This window comes from Tyto alba, unplaced genomic scaffold (assembly GCF_018691265.1).
Source record: "Tyto alba isolate M040663 unplaced genomic scaffold, T.alba_DEE_v4.0 Super-Scaffold_6, whole genome shotgun sequence".
In the NCBI taxonomy this organism is placed as follows: domain Eukaryota; kingdom Metazoa; phylum Chordata; class Aves; order Strigiformes; family Tytonidae; genus Tyto; species Tyto alba.
In genome coordinates, this window is record NW_024881327.1 from 48655429 (window position 1) to 48661428 (window position 6000).

Below are 6000 nucleotides of genomic sequence, written 5' to 3' on the forward strand. Positions count from 1 at the left end.
ACAAATCTCTTCTGTGCATCTAAAAACATCCGTGCGGATAGAAGGACACATGGACTCATGCCCATGCTGTGAGCATTTGGGGTTCTTTCGCATTGCACCTTTAGGATTTCCAGGTATCCCATCCACTCCAGCAAACTTTAACACTGTGTAGTCACTAAATCATCTTCATCACCAGAACCCCTGACCGCTACAACAATTTGCAAGGAAAACTGATTTGCACCAGTATGCACTAGCGTCCTTCATAACAAAAGAATTGGTTTGCTGAATGTCTTCATGGAGAAGGTTAGTCATGTCCTGCCCCAAGGATCCTTTGGCTGGTGTGCCCCATGAGCCCCGGGCAAATTTTCTTTCTATTATGTTTAAAGTCCAGATACCTTGTCCCTTGCAAAGTTACTAAACATTTGTCCTAGACTCATGAGAGTACAGGAGTACCAGGGACTAGACTACCAGCTGTCTGGAGGGGATAGGGAAAGAACTTTCTTGGGACACAGTAATATCTGTGTGGTGACAAGGTGGGGAAGGACATGACTGTGTGTGTTAAAGGCTTTTCAGTGTTAGGAGTCAGTGAACAAGCTGTGATATCAAGTTACTCACAATTTACCATCAGCAAAAGGGGAAAACTCTTTCTATTCTGTAAATAAAAAGAGTAACTTTTCTATTCAGGACATGGGAAAGGTCCCTCACAGCCTTACTCATAGCAAAGAGCAGTTCCCTCACCTTCCTGATGTAGAGCTATTCAGAAGCCACCAAAACATGAAAAGAGGCCGTTTGACATCCTGGTCCACCTTGTAATAGTCTGAAACCAGGCACTTACCCCAGCTGTGCTGCCAAGGCCCACATGCAAAAAAACCTCTGCACAACGTCAACAATGCTGAGAGAATCCACTTTAATTCCAGTACTCTGGAGAATCACCCCATGCAGGTGGTATTTTGTCTGAACCAACACAAGATCTCTCAAATAAAGGCATACAACACATTTCGTATCAGGGCAGCCTCCATAATAAGATCAAGGCATCTGGAGGAAGCAACACAAAAAGAAGAGGAAATCAGTCCCACTAGACATTCCTAAAGGCTTTTTCTGGCCCCTGCCTTAACCGAGTACACATTTTAGCCATGTTTGACATCCTTGCCCAGCTCAGTGTTGAGCCAAACAGAAGCTGACTTTGGAGATGGTCTAAGTACATCTGCGTCTTTATGCATTTGGCTGTGCAGAATACGGTGAAAAAACATTTCAGCCATGTCCAGCTCCTCCGAACTCTGAACTGATTTGAAACAGGCAGGTCGGAGCTCTGAGAGTCACAGTGAGTAACGACAGGCAAGGCTTCATGAGATGGGAATAAGGAAGAGATGGGCCACTTGGGATTACCCAGTCCAGTCTCAGCTATGTTTTTGGCCTAGATTTGCAAGCAGGACCCAGCCTGGGAGGGGGACAGATCTTTGTGGGCCAGCTGTCATGCCAGTTGTCTGTAACATGGGAACATTATAAATTGGGGAGGGTGCAGAGCAGGGGCAGGAAAGTCTAGCTGGGAGATAGAGGGAGGGATAAAGGAAGGAAGAACAAAAGTAGCCAGGAGCCTCAAGGCATGTTTTCAACATAAACAAGCTCATCCCAGTCTTGCTCAGCTTTTCTCCCTGTGTGTACTCAGATGTTCATGCATGTTCCCCTTTCTGCTGTTGCCCATTCAACACTAGCAGTGGATTGATCTTGGAAGGTGTTTAAAGCAAGGAGAGACTGTGGAATACCTAAAAGACACTTAGTTAAATGTCCCTGGTCTAGACTTTTACTGTTCTGTGCCTTGATAACATTCTTATTGGAATAGATATGCAGACCTGGACTGCCTTATTTATTTCTTTCATTGTAAGCCCTGAAATGGGCATTTCCAGCTTTCTACATATTTATTCCCCCTTCTGTTAGGATCTCTGCAGTTCCTAGCAATGGCTAGCAGGTCTTTTACAAATTATGCAGCTTTTCTAACTAAAGAATAAATAGATAAAGGATTAAGAAGTAAGGCCAATAACCTTCATAATGTGGAGGACTTGCACTTTTTCACAAGCACAGCACAGATACTGTTATTTCTGACTGCATTTCCAGTTTACTAATAGAGCCTATAGAGTGTGTGGGTAAAAGTAACACAGCCTAGCAATGTTACAGCGCCATACATTAAAACTTTGCTGAAACATAAAAAGAGATCTCTAGTTTGTGTGTATGAAATTACCAAGTTTGCGGATTATTAGTGTGAATGTAAAAAGCTTCTAGCACAGCATATGGTAAATACATTAGTGATATATTCCAGAAAACATAATTTTCCCAAGCTATAGGTCTTACTGACATATGTGGTGGAAAGGCAAATTCTGCCAATTGTCTGCTTCCTTCATATCCTCCAAATTTGGTGCATGTTTAAAGCAATATACTTAATAGCCTTAGCCTAGTATTTTGAAAAATTGCAATACTATCTATCTGTAGAAAGTCACATATCAATGACATTTGGTTGGCACGGTGGGTTTTGAGAAAAATGGCAAGGGAAACAGTTGGCACTAAGTTCTGAGAAAAAAATGTATCAGAAAGTGTGAGTCTGCATGCAGTAAACTTATGTTTTATTTGCTCATATATCACTTTGTCAGAGTTTTCAATAGTTCTTGTGGAAAATGTGTAAGTGAAATATAAAGCAGTTTTTGTATATAGTAAGGATTTTTCCTCTAACCTAACTGGTGTTCTCACAACTTATGCCATATACAATATGTTGGGTAGTACAATATTGTCCTCCTAGAAGAATTACACGAGCCCATAAAGTAATTTCTTTGTGAAAGAGTCCATCCATTCACATTTTGCCTCATAAGCACTTGTATGAGGCACGGCTGAGTGTGTGTATGCATAGGCTGAATGGCTGGTACCCTGCCCTGGATGTACATGGACATGGTGGATCTGTATCTTTACTTGGTCATGTAAATATTGATGCTGTGGTCGCAGATTTAGAGGAAAGCTGCTGCATATTTCTAGTTCAACTCCAACTGGAAACTAGTGAGCCACACCCCAGCTGCAGGTGCCTCTCCTTCACACCGTAAATCACAGACAGCTAATAACAGTAATAATGCTCAGGTGTTAGACTGCTGAAGCCTCTTTGCATGCTGGATGAGACAGCAGCCTTTTGGGGTTCAGGAATAAGGAGGTCAGAGTCCCACTGCTGGGCTGAGATTTGCAGCTTTTGGCAGTCTTTGCAGGAACGTGTGGATGGGGCAGAAAATTGTCTCCGTGCTGGTGTATGAAAAGCTCTTTGGAGTTCTTCTATGGTGGTGCCCCTGCGCTTCTCCTCCTGTAGCACTCAGAGTGAGTTTCCTACTGCATTTTTCTATGAATTTCTAACACTTCAGTGGTCAAATCTGCTCCATGTATCCTGGCTCTGGAAGTCAGACAAAGGGGTGACTTTATAAGTATTTTTCATATGGGCAAACATTTTAATGCAGCACAGCTCAAGCCCTCTTTCTTTGGGGCAACCTTTGTTTCAAACTACTGTTCCCTTAAAACACTTACCTTGGTTGATGATGATAGAACTACAAATATTATCACTAAAGATACAGGCTATAAAATAAATGTCTCAAATATATGTACATGCACATTGGAAGCCTTCCCCTAGTTTGCAATGGTTAATTCATACACTGTTCCTTGAGCATCTGTTGAGAAAGATATAAATTAGAACATCAGCTCTCTACAATATGCTGTTGAGGTAATTGCAAATTTTCTACATTGATTGTTAATATGGTGACAGAGTGTTTGAGGGGACAAAAAAAAGGGTTGGAGAGAAGGGAATAGCTCTTGTAAGTCTCAGCTGTGCCTGTCAGAACTGTTAAAAGAGTAATAGTTTTTGTTAGGCAATAAACTGCAATCCCTGCTGTGCTTCATTTAGTTTCCAAAATTCATAAATGAAGCCTGTTTCCAAAAAATTAATTAGCTTGTGAGTAAAAAAAAAAAAAAAAAAAAGCACAGTAGTTTATGTAAAGTACTTCAGAACTTTCTTGTGATATGCTAATTGATGTTTTATTTTACCTGAATTACCATTCAACAGTGTTGAACTATTTGAATGCGCCATATGTAATGTCATATTACTGCATAGATCACATTTAATGAGATACTGCTGTACTAGCTATATATTTTCCCTGACTTTACATAGTGTTTAATCCACATTCTTTATACCCCAAGACAGTGAAAATTGTGACTATTCAGGGAATACAACCTCTTATGTTTTCATTTTAAGCAGTAATAAGCAGATCCTGAAAGAGTACATTAACACAGCACAGCTAAAGCCAAGTCAGTGGGCACAGGCCAGATTTTGCCATCGAAGGGCCTGGCACCCAGCAGTGAATTTACTCCTGCAAAGACTGTCAGCAGACAGCTCGTGAGCCAGTGGTCTCCAACTCACATGCTGAAAATAAAACCAAGAGGGGCAGAAGTGATAAGTGAGCCTGACCATCTGAGCAAGAGGGAATTTTATTATTTGTTGAAGCTTTTTGGGTAGAGGTGCCTGGAATAGACCCTGTTGCTGCCAACAATTACTTTTAAATCAGAGCAACAAGACTCTTTTATACTGAACTGAGAGAAACAATTTCTGTGAAAGTCAAGCAGGGGTGAAACACCGCTGGCCATGCTCACAGTTCTTACCCACATCCTGGGTTTTGGTGGTTTAAAAAGAGATACATGCATGTGCTTTGCCACATAATCTCATAAATAGCCAAACTTCTGGCAATCAGATTGTTATAACTAGGAAGGTAACAAATATAAACATTTGCTCAACAATTAGTAGGGGTTATGTTTAAGTTCTTTTCTGTAAACCTGATATTATTGCTTTGGCAATACCAGATGTATCTTTAACTACTGATTATTTAGCCTAAAAATAATACTAAAAAAAAAAAAATAATAAAAGAACAAAAGAATGGAACTCACTTTAACTGTACAATTTATTTAGAAAAGTCAGACAAAAAATTATACTAAATGTTAGTAAATGTTAGTAGCTATGTATATCCTTTTTTAGGGTCCCAGTTATGCCTCGTTATGTTGTTCTGTCATAAATATTTATGTGACATGTAACTCTGATATTTTTAACAGAGTTCTCAGTGATTTTCCAGTAAACATTATGTGTGAACTGGGAGGGGAGAGACAGCACTTACTAATTCACCGCTGAAGGAAAGCCACCAGCTGGATGCAATAGTGTTCAGGCACCAGAGAAGCCCCACGGGCTGGTGACAGTAAAAATCCATGGCTGTGCTGCTCAGTTATATCAGACACGCAAGAATCCGCTCCACCATCAAGGCTGCTTTGCTGTGAGGAGCTTGGGATGTCTAATTAGCTGTGAACTCTGACTGAACTTTTTCTTGTGCTTAGTGCTACATTGTGTAGCCTTCCCAGTGTCTAAGGGTGAAATCCCACTGCAGCACTAATCTAATTCAGGTAAAAACAAACAAAGCATGAGATAGCCCTCTGCTGGAGGCCAGCCTTTTATTAGTTCTTGTACTCAAAGAGGTTCTTGTTCATTTAACCCAAAATAGCCCTTTTTGTCTAGTAATTAGTTTAAAAACAAGCAGCAAATCATTTGTTGCATTGATCTGCAAAACAGTCTAGGGAAGTTAGGTGCGCAGGTCCTATGTCTGTCATATTGGTCTTTATGTGGTTTTCAGCAGCAGAACTGGTTTTCAGTGGAAAGGAGTAAGTTCTCCAAGATAGGTAATTTTTTAAGAATTCATGTTAATTGCAAAACGTGTGTGCTTTTTATATTTTTCTCACTTGTCAACAAGGAAGATCATAAACACAAAATGTTTTACCTGATACTCTTACTCAGAGGATGGTTAAATAGGTATCCTGGCTGCCTCCTCTCCTAGCTTTTTCTCCATGGGAGAGCAAGTGGAGCTAAGCAAGCCAGGATGTCACACAGCAAAACTTGGCCAAAGAACCACTTACCCATCCTATTGCACCTAGGCAGGATCAATGTAAGAACAGGTACTCACCCACTTT